This window comes from Lepisma saccharinum, chromosome 25, assembly GCF_977018435.1.
Source record: "Lepisma saccharinum chromosome 25, izLepSacc3.1, whole genome shotgun sequence".
NCBI classification, from domain to species: Eukaryota; Metazoa; Arthropoda; class Insecta; order Zygentoma; family Lepismatidae; genus Lepisma; species Lepisma saccharinum.
The window spans coordinates 44256332-44270858 of NC_139253.1; positions in this window are offsets into that span (position 1 = coordinate 44256332).

The following is a 14527-nucleotide window of genomic DNA, read 5'->3' on the forward strand; positions in this document are numbered from 1 at the left end:
CACAAAAGTTGCCCATTATTTATTGAGATAGAAATTAATAAGAAAAGGTTTAGGACAGTGGCGCTTCCATTTCCGATGCGCGTGGGCTACTGGAGGACTGTCAAAATTTTGGGTGAGCCACATATAATAAAATAAAAACGTATTTTGATATGCACATTGTTATTACGGGACCCTAGCAAGGAAAGTTCTTATTACCAATACGCATACAAATCCTCTGGATATCCAGGATTGGAGATCCTATTGATATCCAGAACTTGATATCTCACGCATATCCAATGGATATCCAGAACTGGATAACCGGTGGACGTCCAATGCAGGCACGTATCCAGAGGGGGGCTTAGGGGGCTCGAGCCCCCCCCGAAAGTTTTAGGTTTACACTAGATAAAATGAAGTTTTTGGTTTCTTGTGGTGTGAAATAAAATAATGTGACAATAAATTAAGGAGAGAAATAATTATCGAGGCAAGGCGGAGAATGTTCTGTAACCCTGTTATTGATAATAGCACGTATCCAAGATGGGGCACAGGAAATTTCCTCTCCCCAGGAAATTTTTCAGTTTACGTTAGATAAAATTAGGTTTTTGGCTTCTTGAATAATGTGAAAATAATTTAAGGAGAGAAATAATTATCGAGGCAAGACTGAGAATGTTTTATACCCCTATTATTGTTAATAGCACGTATCCAAGGTGGGGATGAGGTGGCTCGAGCCGCCCCCCCCCCTCAGGAAATTTTTCAATTTACACTAGATAAAATTAGATTTTTGGCGTCTTGAATAATGTGAAGATAATAAATTTATAAATCTGAGAGAAATAATTATCGAGACAAGACGAAGAGTGTTCTATAACCCTATGATTGTCAATAGCACGTATCCAAGGTGGGAATCAGGAGGCTGAAGCCCCCCTTCAGGAAATGTTTCTGTTTACACTAGATAAAATTAGGATTTTGGCTTCTTGAATAATGTGATGATAATTTGGGAGAAATAATTATCGAGACAAGACTGAGAATGTTCTATAACCCTGTTATTGTTAATAGCACGTATCCAAGGTGGGGTTGAGCTGGCTCGAGACCCCCCACCAGAAAAGTTTTTTTTTTTTTCACTAGATAAAATTAGGTTTTTGGCTTTTTGAATAATGTGACGATGATTTAAGGAGATACACAATTATCGAGGCAAGACGGAGAATGTTCTATAACCCTGTTGTTGATAATATTGCACGTAAACTTTTCTTGCGCTTTCGGTGTTGTCGCAGTGCACTTGAGCACTATGTAGAAACTTGTCAGCATTTTGAAGCTGCACAACAAAGCTGGCGCAACACGTATAGGGCGATTCGTTGTAATTTCTAATCTCTGGAAGGCGGGAGAGGGTACTGTCTTGAATGAGAGAAGGAGTCAACTGCTGGCAATATTAACGAATCGTTTTATCTGCGGAACGTTCTAGAATATAATGAGGATATAAATACGGGGATTCAATTTTTTCGGTTCATCTCTACAAATAATCGGTTAATGAGATTTCAGAGGTAAGTGTGACAATTCATACAGTCGATTAGTGATCAGTCAGCGTCCTCTGGTTGCTTTATAAGATATAGTGATTCGAAAATGAAGACATTGACGACAGTAGAATTTCCGGGGCCTCAATGTAGTGCTAGTTCGGGTCGAGGGCCGAAGAAATCAAGGCCTCTCTCTCTCTCTCTCTATCTCTCTCTCTCTCTCTCTCTCTCTCTCTAAAGTGAATATTTCAGCAGTACCGGATATCGGAGTGGTTTATTAAAACAGAAATAAGCTGCATAGATCAACTGAAAATCAAAAGTTTTGAGTGATGATTTAGTTTTGCCAGAACTAAATTTCATATATGCAGTCCGAGAATTTCATGGTATACAAAAATACTTTTCTTTAAGCCTACTGGGTTCAAAATACATCCAAACACTTAACTACCATAAAGAGACAGCCGAAAATTTTATGAATGTCGAGAAGAGAAAGCAAGAAGATGTTGCATATGTAGACATTTTAGGCGGAAATCGCAGGCTCTACCAGGACCCGAATCAGGGCTCTACCAACTGAGCCACCTAGCCAGCCTTGACTTCAACTGATTTTTCGTTAAAATGTCTACATAGTACATGTCCTGTATATCAAATCGTAAGGTGTTGCCTGTATAGTGAACAAGCACAGAAAATATAGGAGAGAAGAAAACTGAGGAGCATTCCCACCGGTTGAGGAGAATTTTTTTCATCTGTGGTCAACAAGAGCTACTACTTCGAGGTGACAATGACAGTGGCCTAATAAGGGAGATTTCACACCATGTCGCCTGAGGATTTCACAAGTCGAAATTAGGTTTGAGCGGCCTTTTGTGTCGCTACGGTGTGAAACGTTGCTGTTGATTGGCCCATTCCAATCGACATGTATCGCGTGTCCCTTCCTAAGTCTTGAAAATCCAAGTCACAAGGATGGAAAATTAGGTCCTTGTTAAGGTTAGGCATGAAGGCAGGCAGACGACAGCACCCTAAAGGATCATATCCAAACCTGCAGGAAGAACGCATCTTACTTTAATCTTCAATGCGGAATGATAATAAATTCTGGTGAGTTGATATTAAAAAATGTGTCCGAGATAAAGAGTGGCGTGCCCAGGATTTTCGGAAGGGAGAGGGGTTACGCATACTATTTTTGGTGGTCAGTCCTGATTTTGCCATTTTTTCCCTGTCTTTGATGTTCCTTTTTTTAAAAAAAAAAAAAAAAGAATACTGGGTCAAAGAGGGTTATGACCTCACCAACCCTCCCTTGGGCACGTCACTAGAGATAAATGAGTAAGCATTTGATCATACTGGGAGACGAAACATTAGATGTGTTGGGAACGGAAGGGTTTACATTGTGCATAAATTGTTTCGTGATCCAGCTATATTCGAGAAGACTTCCTTTGTTTCGTGTCGATATATGACAAGACTCCGGAAGCTGTGACAGGCATTTTTGAACACTTGTGTGCTAAGGCCTGAATCTGAACAATTTGGTGGGTTTCGGCTTTTATAAGAGCTCAAACATGGGAGGACAAGACACGTTAGTGGTGTTCAGGCTCGAATCAGAGATACATATTTGAGACCTGTCTGCGTCCAGTTGGTAGGCCACAATTTGAATCTCGCGTTGTCGAGTGGATTGTCCATCCCATGCATGTGTAACAGCTTCGTAAAAACACTCAAAGACACCATAGATGTTTTTATGCTGAGATGGTTCCGGCACACAATGTTAATGCATGGAAACAGAGGAGTCTAGTGGTAAAAAAATGTTCCGATTTCACGTTCTGATTAAAATGACAACCTTACAGTGGCGACGATTTAAGGGATAGTTGCTCCCCATTTTTTTGCCTCAACATTATAGCCTCTTAATGTTAAGCCTTGTCTACCAAGAGAAAGTAAACTTTCCTTGCACAGCCCTCCGCCCCCCCCCCCCGTTTTGGAACCCAATTGCCACCACTGGTCTTAAACATACAATTGTGAGGTTCTTACTATACCCCTTAAAAATGGTGTTGAGCCCCACCCCGAAAGGAATTCCTGGATACGTGCCTGGTCCAATGGATATCAAGGAATGGATATCTCGTGGACGTCCAATGGATATCCACAAGTGGACACACGTCCAACTCTTATGAACTTTATAAAAACGGAAATTTATGTGTAGCATGCCTCGCAAGTTAGAATGGATAATTTCCACTTTTCCCGTATATGTTTTCGCACCATATTCTCTTTCTGTTCTGACTAAGGTATTGAATTTGTTTTTCATCATTTCGTCTCTCATACCAACTCATTTCCAATTCCACCGTACCTGTAAATTTAATTTGAAGATCCACCATACCACTAAGATCTTGTTAAACCTTTTACGGTGTAATGTTAATTTGATAGCTGTATTCAAAGTTATACATAATACTACGACATGCATTGGGGCGTCTGACTGCCACGCGAGGTGGGTGATCTATGTTCGGAATTTTCAGGCTTTGCTCCCACATAAAGCGGCTCTGGGCTCACCCAGCCTCAAATAAATGTGTACTTGGGGCAACCCTAGTGGGTAAAGGCGGCCGGAGCGAGAAGCTGATCACATCACCTCCAAAATGGCCGAGATCGAAGCATCGCATGGTGCAAAGTTCAGGGGGAACTTTACCTTCACCTTGCTACATGTATGTATTTTATATTGGTATTTAAACCACACACTTGGCACAGCCTTCTAAATTGTGGATAGACTTGCCTAAAATAGTGTGCGTAAAAAATATTTAACAATGAGATTCATGGACTAAAAATATGATGCAGTGTGCTGCACGCATTCTTTGCTCCATGCACCCCTTATGATGCAAGTGCAGTGAAGGCTATGGGGGCAAGTAATACAGGAGCAGGCGACCGCACCCAAAGCAAGTATGAAATCAATAACATGCATCGAGCGGGAAGGCTATCTCATACAAACACCTGGAAGATCCACGCGACCTTCATCTCTGTTTGCACATGTGGATGAATGGACAAGTTACAAAAGAAGAGAAGTAATCAAGAATCAGCATTGCACTGCAACATTCGAGCGTCTTGGACGAGGAAAGTCATTTTATTGTGTCAATGTGAAAGGGATGTGATGACTGATGCAGTTCTTTGAAAATTTTCATTCTAGAGGAAATTAGTGGACTTATTTATTTGTTTTTGAATTGTTGTTTTAAGTCGACCTTTATGCACAGAGAGACTAATCGGGACTGGACCTACAGTTTAAAGTAGGATCCGAACCACTGCGCCATGTGCCTCCACCGGGTATCGAACCCGGGACCCCTTCATTACAATGCGACGACGTTACCACTACGCCATCGAGGAAGCTTATTTATTTGTTACTAGCTGATAACCTGGCGTTGCCCGGGTATTTATTTATCCCAATCTTCTATTAGACAGGAAAATAATGAATTCTAACTATAGTGTAAAATGAACTTGGAGTTGAACGACATTGGGAGTATCACTATTTATCTCAGCGACTCCGAAAACTATGGATGCCACACTATTATAGGTCGTTTTACATGCCACCCCCTTCCCACCGCCACCCGGGGTGCCAGGGGTGTCTTACCCCCACAGTATTTCTTTCCCGATTGTAAGTGATATGTGTATCAAGTTTGGGTGAAATTGCTGCAGTCGTTCGAGAGTTATGCCGAAACAAACATACATACATCAATTTTTATATATATATAGATTTTACGTCTTTCTCGATGGGTCAATCGCCAAGAGGACCTTCTCAATGGCATTGTGGCAACGCTGTCGCATTGCAATAAATAAATTCTGGATTCGATTTCCTGGGGATGTAGAGGAAAAGGTCTAAATACGGGCCCCCCTTTTTATGTTGTCATTTTCGGAGGGAAAAAATTAATATATCAAGCACCTGCCTTTAAAATACATATCTATGAAATATATACTTAATTGTAATAGCAAGCTAAAGTATAGAAGGTCTCAATTTTTTTTTTAAAAAAAAACAATTTCCAAAAAATGGTAAAATTATATATTTCAAAATTGCAGTCTGAATATGAGCTACTAGTGGCAATATCACAAAAAGCAATTAAAATTTTAAAAAAACAGTCATTTATCGCTAAAACATTATAAAATTCATATTTATGAATAATCTGTTGCTTTGAAAATCAAGCGGAATGGGAAAAATCTAGATTAAGATAAACATCCAAATATTTGTTGAAAATGTGATCTCAACATAAGACCTCATGTCATAGCCCATATTTAGACCATCACGCTATTTTTCTTCTTCAATTTATTTTCGCTCTCTGTGGTACATATTTCACAAACAAATCATGGCATTATAAAAGACCACATTTGTTTTATATACCGCTAATATCATAACTTATACTCGTACAAAGCCGATGAGAATTCAGAAAACGCTGAGTTAAAACATACCTGCAAAAAGTTTTCTGAGGTCGCAATTCTATAACAGCGTCCAGGGCCGAAACTAACCACCACTTTCTCTTGCGAATTGGCGCCGCAACCTTTGTCCTTGACAGATAATCAGTTCCTATAGCCTCCGTCAGGCTGCAGCACCCGGTATCCCTGATAACTCCAAAACCCATATTTAAACCTTCGCCCATATTTAGACCTTCTCCTCTACAGGGACACCAAGATCTTGAAATGCTGGCTTCCCTGCAATATGTTATATGTGTTGCCTAACTCTCCAGCGATAGCAGAACGTCCCACTGAAAAGTAACTATTCAAGTCGGCTCATCGCCTATAGTTAGGCAACACACATAATGTATTGCAGGGAAGCTAGTATTTCAGGATCTAGGTGCCCCATTTTTATTGCCGGTGACTGTACATTGCAACGGTATCACTGTAAACTCCAGGCCCAGCGCCGATTAACCTACCTCAGAATAAAGTACACTTTGTTTTTTTAATCGCCCGCCAACAAACGCAAATAAATCGTGGATTCAAAATCTGACGACTTATAGTTCCAGTATCAGCCCGTCAGCCTCTGGGACGAAGTGGTTAGCATAACATAATTCAATGAGAAAGGAATCATATCGATTCCTGGGCAAGGAATGGTGGTGTCATAGTGTTTGTCTCATCATTTATTGTTGACCATTTGAACATTACTCTTCATCGTCGCGATGAGATACGAACGTATCATCCCCTAATTAAAATAGCAAACAACACCTTAGTAGATTTTGCAATCTTAGAGAGGGGGTTGTATCTAATTATCGTCATATCAACAGATTTATATTTTTATTAATTATTATTTAAGAGTCCGTGTCGCTTGCGCCTAGTCATTTGCGCCGAGGGTTCTTATCGGGTCATTTCCGCCGCGACATATGTCAAGACCTTCCTTGATGGGTTTTCCCACAATCCGGAGTGTCATTACCGCCGCGCACACCTGTGTTTATGACGTTGCACAGCTGCAGCTGTGTTTATCTTCGATTGAAAAGGAATATGATTGGTTTATGTAATAGGTTATGTAATTGGTAAATGAATGTAAGATGAAAGTATATGTGAGGGATCTACATTGGGAAATTAGTATTTATGTAAAACTGAGACTTGTAAAAGACGACAAGATGGCTGAGAATATGAAAATATCAATACATCGAAATGGACAAATGTGTTGAGTGTGCTCTTTCGAAGTACAGAAGCTCAGGCGATCTTCGAGGATGCCTTCGAGCATTTTCATACCTACAAAAATTCAAATAACGTTTGTACTGTTCTTGTGCAAGTGTATCGGAATATAGTGTTTATATATACATAGCTATTACTTATATAATGTTTGCAAAAATAACACTGTATTTACAATGTTTCTTTGACGATTAATGATAAATGATTAATAGTTAATAGGCTGATGCTGATTTATGTATTTTGTGTTGTGGAATAAAATTGATACAAGTAATCCTGTGTAACGTCTTTTGAAATATGTAAATTAAAGTCATATTTGACTCTGTGGATAGGTTTAACATTTCAGTGTAAGCACAGCTGTGGATCGTCATAAACACACGTTTGATTTTATGTTTTAAGTCCACTTTATGCACTATGCACCATGTGTCCATAAACGCACGTGCGCGCGGCGGTGATGACTCTCTGGATTGTGGGAAAACCCACCAAGGAAGGTCTTGATATATGTCACGGCGGAAATGAACCGATAAGAAGCCTCGGCGCAAACGACACAACACCATTATTTAATACTAATTTATAAGACTAGGCCTATTTTATTTTATTTGTTTCTTGAGGGTTCCTTGGTTTCTATTATCAAAGATGTGGAAAACTGAAGTAAATTAAATTACTACAACAAACAACAATAATAATCTTTCTTCTTTGTAGTTCTCTTTTAGACAGTGGCGTGCCCAAGGGGTCCTTTTACTAAAAAAGGTCCTACTACTAAAAAAAAAGTACAACCCCCCCCCCCCCTTTCCGAAAATCCACTGCATATAGACACCTACTCACCCTCCAATAAAAACATTTGAGTATGATGAGAGCCATTAAATCTGCAACCTCTAATCACCCAAATATGGATTACATTTTACACTTGTTTTATTTCTTCCTCATTAGTACTTCATTACGTTTTGCACCATATGCATCCAAAATTTCTAGTATTACTTTATTTCCCATAAATATTTTCAAAGAAAGAAACGACGTTGATTCTGTCACCTGCCCAGCTATCAGTAAGACGTGAAGACTAGCTATCTCCTTTGAGAGCTGGTCAACACAGTAAACGGGGCTTGTCTCTTTTGTTTTCTTCGTGTGGGTCTACTATCTTCCAGACACTCATGATGGCCGTCGTGTCTTGCCGAAGCCCAGGGCCAGCGGAAGGGAGGGGAGGGTGGGGCGAACCGTGCCGCCGCCCAGGGCGGCAAAATTGGAAGATAAGAAAAATAAGCCTATTGAAAACTTACTGATGAAACTTGTTCGAGATAGGCTCAATTTTACTCCACATAAATGTAGTGAGCAAATATCTACAAAACATTAATCTCGATGTGATAGATGCTGTTAGATTTCTTGCAAATATATCAGAGCACTTTGAAATAAGAAGAAGGGATGAAAAATTCTAGTTACTTAGTCAGTGGCGGCGACTGGGTTCCAAAAACAGGGTGGGGGCAAGGTGCCAAAACTGGTGGGGAGGAAGATAGTATATTTCCATTTGTAGATAAGATTTAGGATAGTGCGGAGGCACAAGTGGTGTGAAGTGGGGGGGGGCTGCCCCCCTCGCCCCCTCTAATCGCACCACTGTACTTAGTTGATGCGAAAGAATGGCTTCAAATTTAGATATAGACGATCCAAAGATAGGCAATACTGTACAGGTCAGAAATCGAAAGAAGCAGTAGTTGCAGTATGACGAAAGTTGTTGAAGATCCGCAAACACGGTATTTTCTTGCTTGATATTAGTAAGCTTAAAGACATGCCATCTGAACATGAGCGTCTGGAGGGGGTTCGAACCGGTCCGTCGATCACTCCTAGTTTATTTAAAGTTCGAAAAGAAAGTTTTGTCAGATCTGGAGCTCCTTACTTTTTATTGCTAATTGAAGAAATAACGAACTGTTAATATTCGAACAGAATAACCAAAGTAAAAACAGCGTTAGATCGAAAATAATAACCGGCTGTAACCGTAGACAACGTAGACACGCACCTTACCTCGGCGAGCGCGTTGCGGAGGACGACAACATTTCGTAATGTGCATAAATCTACCCATAATGCTAACTGTCTCTTCAGCGGAGAGATGAGACTGCATAGTTCACAGGGATCGGGTGTTAAAGAGCTTCTCCAAAGATTTCAGATGAAATGGGATCAATAACCTTTACTTCAACAGAACAACAGGTGATGAAAGTTTATATGCCAGTTTATTTTCTTATATATATATATATATATATATATATATATATATATATATATATATATATATATATATATATATATACACGTTTAAAAAAACTTCCCACGGTTAACAACAATAATAAGTACCTTGTGAAGCTTACTAAAATTATACATATACACAAGTAGGGAAAAGATTTCTTACTATTGGGAGGGAGTAAGCCGAAACTAAATATTAAAACGGCCTTTCATCTCTTCACCAGAAGGTGGAGTTTAACTTCTCTATGGTGCTTGGACTCTCGGAGTGGGGGTTCCTCTTTGGTGCTGGGACTCTCGCATAAGCGGAGGGCACCTTCTCTCGCCTGAAAGCAGAGTTGATCTTCTCCTTGTTGCTCGGACTCTCGCATAAGCGGTGGGCACCTTCTCTCATCCGAAGATGGAGTGGAACTTCCTTCTTGGTGTTTGATCTCTCGCCGTAGCGGAGCACACCTTCTCTCGGAGTCTACGCCTTTATAAAAGGTTGGCGATGCTAGCGTAACCGAGCGGAAAATTATTCAACTACATATATTAACATTAAATAGTTACAACAGTTAATTATACATAGAGGTGGATCCGTCTTTACTTGTGACGATCCGAGTTTGTTACAATCTTGAACTAACAATATTTACAATAAACAGTTACAAAAGTTGATCATAGAAGCAACAAACTTAGAGGTGGATCCGTCTTTACTTGTGACGATCCGGGGTCGTTACATAGTACGTAGTGTAAAATGCAGTAGCCAGGTTGTGTTTTCATATTTTATCATTTAAACTAAAATAATAAATGGTCCTGCAGTTTTCAAAATTCCAAAAAAGTTAGTTCTATCAGTTCTATGGGTGAGGCGAAACAACAGAATTTTATTACTAACATTTTCCCAAACATTTATATTTTTCTGGGACAAGTTATGCAGAAGTTAACAACAAAGTAAAATAGCTATTCATTTCAGTACGCTAACTGTATGAAGTGGATATTCACTAATTCGGTGGATCGATTAGAAGTCTCACCCCAACGATATAATAATAATAAATTTGGAAAAAAGTGGGTTTATTTTCATTGGCTTATAATAGGTATTATATCATAATAATCAAGACAATGATAATAATAATTATCATTGTTGTTATTTCTACTATTCAAGTTTTATCATGGGCCTGACCGCCCCTATCAAAAATTCTGGCCACGCCCATGCATCTGATCTTTTGTCTCAAAAGTGTACAAAACTTGCATGTATATTAACACATGAAGACTCCAAATATATTTACCCTAGTGATTTAAAAGATGAACTGAAAGTACTTTAGGCTGTCATAAAACAGAACAGTGCACCAAAGGAGACCATACGAAAAATAACATTACATGTATTTTTTTAAAAAAATCCAATCATATCGTAGGCCTTCCATGGTAAAAATATGAGCATTTCTTTCCTAATACTTGTTACATTTAAGATACGTATAATGAAATTGTAATTTAGTGTCGCATTTTTTAAAGTTTTGAGGTGGTAGAGACATCCGTTTGTTCAATAGTTTAACATTATTTATTTTATTTATTATTTTATAGTTTGATGTTTTAGAAAGGGAGTGGCATTTGCCACAGTTGCCCATGGCGGCGAAATGGCTAGCGCCGGCCCTGCCGAAGCCTCATGCACTTCCTCGTCACACACGCATGTGGCACTTCTGTAATTAGTGCCCGCACCGATATGTTGGTTTGTGCGCGGGGCGGGGGCAAGGGGGTTGGCGGTTGCCCCTTCTAACACTCTCACTTAGAATTTTAGTGTAGAGAAATTTTATTACCGTTATTAAACAATATTATTATCTCTAAAAAATAAAGTATTTTCAAGCCGACAAAAGTTCTAAGCAACTATGGCGGATATATTTCCTATGTAATTGGACTATCTCACTTCGTTCTCCAGCAAATTACTTGACTCACGCATTTTATTCGTCAGCCTAGTTGTGTTACATATGTGGTCACAGAATAAATCTCGAAGTAGTCTTGTTTTCGTCATGATTCTTACAACCCCGTTTCGGTCTTCGTAAAGTCTGTAACCATGTAAATATAAGCATCTTGCTTTTTTTATATGATCAGATAAATTACATTATTTTCCTGTGGAGTTAACTTCCCCTCATTAGCACCATGGACGTCGCCAAGAATTTTTGTACGGGGAGTTATGCAACTGATAAAACTTGAATAGTAGAAATACTAACAACAATAATTATTATTATTATGCTTATGATTATTATTATTATTGTAGGATTATTAACTATTATTGAAAACAAATTTTATTCCAAATTATTATTATGATTATTATTATATCCTGGGGGAGACTTCCTTACTCGATCCACCAAATAGTGAATATCCAGCATAATTGTTTTTCCTTTTCTTATACATTTCACGCAGTTAGTGTACCGAAATGTTTAGTTATTATTATTATTTTGTTATTAACTCTTACACACCTTGTTAAAAGAAAATTCGTCATGTGTACCGCTCTCTCTCATAACACTAACTAACTAACTAACTCTCTAGCCTTCTTAAACCCGAAGGTTCATGGCTGCAGCAACACAGGCCTTCCATCTGTCCCTATCTTGAACAAGATCTATATACTCTTTTCCATCCCTACCGATTTCCTTTAGGTCCATCTCAACGTTGTCCCACCATCTTCGTCTTGGCCTTCCTACAGGTCTCTTACCATCAGGTTTCCCAACAAGAATCCTGTAAACTCATCTTTCCTCTCCCATTCGTGCCACATGGCCTGCCCACCTAAGTCTTCTGATTTAATCATTCTAATAACATCTGGACATGAATACAAATTATGTACTTCTAAATTATGTAAACTTCTCCACTCACCTGTCTCCTCATCCCTTTTAGGTCCAAATATTTTCCTAACGATCTTATTTTCAAATACTCTCAATTTATGTTTCTCTTTCAATGTAAGGGACCAAGTTTCACACCCATATAATACTACAGGCAACATTACTGTTTTGTATATTTTAACTTTTAGTTTCTTAGATATTAAACGAGAAGACAAAAGTTTATGAAGAGAGTAACATGCATTTCCTGAATTAAGCCTGCTTTTTATTTCCTCTTTAATATAATTTTCACTTGTTAATATTACTCCTAAGTATTTGAATTTGGAAACTGGTTCAAACGAGTTGTTATCAATAATTAGATTTTGATTATTACCTAACACTTGGTTTCGGCCTGTAAGCATATATTTAGTTTCCTCTTTGTTAACTTCCAAACCTATCTCTTTAGCAGTTTTGAAAAATATTTTAGCATTGTTCTTAATTGTATTTATATCATCCCCTAATAAGTCTACATCATCTGCATATGCTAACAACTGAGTCACACCATTTAATTTTAGTCCTTCCTTAGTTTCTTTTACCTTCCTAACAGCATATTCTAAGGCAAAATTAAAGAACAATGGAGATAATTCATCTCCTTGTTTTAACCCATCATGAATTGTAAATTCATCTCATAACACTAATTGAATTTGAATTTGAAGTTAAAATTTTGGGTGCGTCAACACTAAGGCTATTTTGCACCCGTCACATTATACGGGGGCCAGCCCCTTATCGTTACACATAACAACTCTAACGTTGCATATCTAAAATCATAAAATATTCTGACTTTCGTTAAAAGCTGAGGCTGTAAAGGAGCACTCAGCACAAATAAGGACAAAACACAGGACAACACAAATAAAATTATACTGGCCATGGGGCCAGAGCCTCGTTAGTCTGCAGTCCGGGTGTACTACGTGGAAGTGAGGTTGACTATTGGGTGCACTACGTGGAAGGAGTACCCCTTACACCCCATAACACTAATTTTTGGAATATTTTGAAAACTTTGAAACCATTTATTCTTTGAAGAAAAATACCTAAACTGGTATTTTACACTTAAATATTTTTCTTTCGATTTAACGCATTTGTTTTACTTCATTATTCACTTCGAATAATAACTGTTATAGCAATGAAAGTAACAAGCTTTTTTTTTTACTTGAAATGGAACAATGCCACTTTCCAGGGGGGAGGTCGACGGACCTGTTCGAATACCCCCTCCCCTCCGGACGCCCATGAATTGTGCATGTACCACTTCACTTCCACACACACACACACACACACACACACCCACACACACACACACACACACACACACACACACACACACACACACACACACTCACACATGGAGACATCCATTACAAGTCGAATCACAGAAGACACCACGCAGACTGCAGAGTATAGCGTAGGTGGGCACCGAGACAGGATCAGAGACAAAACAAGAACTTTGTTCTAATGCAGCGCCGCCTACGACATACTGGTTAGGAAGGATTTTGTAATCTTCTCGCCGTCCTATTGAAAGAACCAGCCCAGCCTACCACCTGGCCCGACTCCAAGGAAAAGCGAAGGGGAGTGGGATGACCCCTTTGCATGACAACATTGAGACATATTCATATGCATGGCGTTTCAGAGGGATTTCGTCGTGAATAGATGAACCGTCTTTTGACTTGATACCGCGTAACAAGCTGTAGACAGGTCGGGCAAGTGATAACTTGAAGACAGAGCTCCTTGTAAATTTTTAATCTGCTTTCTACATAGTGGTCTCAGATTAGAGCCATTGTTCGAAATGGTTCATACAAAAGATGAGCCTGTGTTTGGAACATCTTGACTTTTGAACGCAGTGAGTGTTCAAATTTGTGATGAAAGAGTCCAAAGATTTTGAAAAGATGTTCTAAAGTACATTAAAGTGTTCAAATAACAGCCTGTACAACTGCAAAACACATCTAAACACATAAGGGATATTTTAGTATACGAGGGTCATTTTATAAATATTGCACAAAGTGGCAACACTGCGGAGTGGATGATGCAATCAGATTAAAAGTTACGCCACTTGCAGTTGAAGGCTTCTGGAAACAGCACGTGTATTCATCACTTCCCTAGTCAACGTCAGTTGGAAATGACGAGTGTTAGAAATGGCGTCTGCAGGCGCCTCGGGTACTGCGACGGTTGAAGACAAAATATTGAAAGTTTACGTGGCAAAAGCTCGACAGAAATTCACAGTGCTTTGCATGAAGTTTGTGGTGAACAAACGGTGGACAGTAGGACTTTGAACCATAGTTGAAGTCGCAATTAAACGAGTGGAGAAGTCCCGTCATCCCCACGAACAAGAAAAATCGAAGCAAATGATCACCTTTGCCTATAATCACCAAGAAATCATCATGACTG